At 48.8% G+C, this 1,053-nt stretch overlaps 1 protein-coding gene across 1 annotated transcript in view; it reads left to right on the top strand.

Annotated features, from left to right (window-relative positions):
- The window catches only part of MAN1C1 (mannosidase, alpha, class 1C, member 1), a 169,919-nt gene that overhangs the window by 124,916 nt on the left and 43,950 nt on the right, over positions 1-1,053 (top strand). The gene's annotated exons all lie outside the window — the stretch shown is intronic.

Consider the following 1,053-nt stretch of genomic DNA (forward strand, 5'->3'; position numbering starts at 1 on the left):
AGTGTGGACACCAGGCCAGCACCCTGTGTCCTAGGCATGTCTCTGTGGCGCTCGGCGCATCTGTGGCTCATCAGTATCTCCTCACCCAAGCACCTTGAGAGGATAAAGACAGTCCCAGGAACCTTGCGCAGCCCTGACACCTACAGGGGGTGCAGCTGGGATAAACCAGGGAAGGATCAACTACATTTGGCTTCAGGATTCACCAATCCTCAAGCGTGGGAGAGGCTGACATTCTGGAAATTCACTTCAACCCAAATACCAAAGCCATCCCAGGACACTGTATCAGGTTGGGAGGCCACTCGGTTCCCCAGCCTTTCCCTCCCTCCACTGCCAACCCTCCCTTCTGGTAAGGGATTCTTTAACCTCCAGCCTTATCTTTCTCCCAACTTGTCTCTACCTCTCTCTTCCTCTCCCCAGTTTTTTTCCAGGCCGTGCCCTTTATCAGACCTTGCCTGACCTAGAGAGGTGGTTAAGTGTTTGAGTTTCAGGAAGATTCTCTGCCTGCAGAGTCAACACAAGTGAGCAGCTAGGGAAACACTGATTAAGGAGATTAAGCGCAAACTCAATGCAGGAGGTGCCCACAAAGCCCGCGCCCCAGACTCAAGTGGGGCTCAGTGCCTGTTAGCGTGCTCTAGAGTCTCCGCTGGGAGAAGGCACGGCCTGTGGCTCTCAGTGCTTTCCACCTCTGCACAGGGGACGCTGAAGGAATCATTGATCCTCTTAGGGCCACACTGTGGTTCCTAAAGGGAAATTGCTGCTGCCTTTGATGACTCTAAATAAACACAGCTCTACCTCACCTCTGTGGATGGCTACATAGTATCCTATTTTATGTTTGAGCCACAATTTATATGACTAATCCTCTATTGTTGGATGTGGAGCATTTTTCCCAACTTTTCTCCATTATACACAGAACTGCAATAAGTATCTTCCTGGATAGGTATTTGTGAACACCTTCATTTTTTCTCTTAGAATAAAATAAAGAGTGGAATTGAAGTCACAGGACTCGCACATCTGTTAAGATTTTTTATGACAAGTCAGAGAACAGTGGTAGAT

Source organism: Galeopterus variegatus, unplaced genomic scaffold (assembly GCF_000696425.1).
Source record: "Galeopterus variegatus unplaced genomic scaffold, G_variegatus-3.0.2 Scaffold761, whole genome shotgun sequence".
Taxonomy (NCBI): domain Eukaryota; kingdom Metazoa; phylum Chordata; class Mammalia; order Dermoptera; family Cynocephalidae; genus Galeopterus; species Galeopterus variegatus.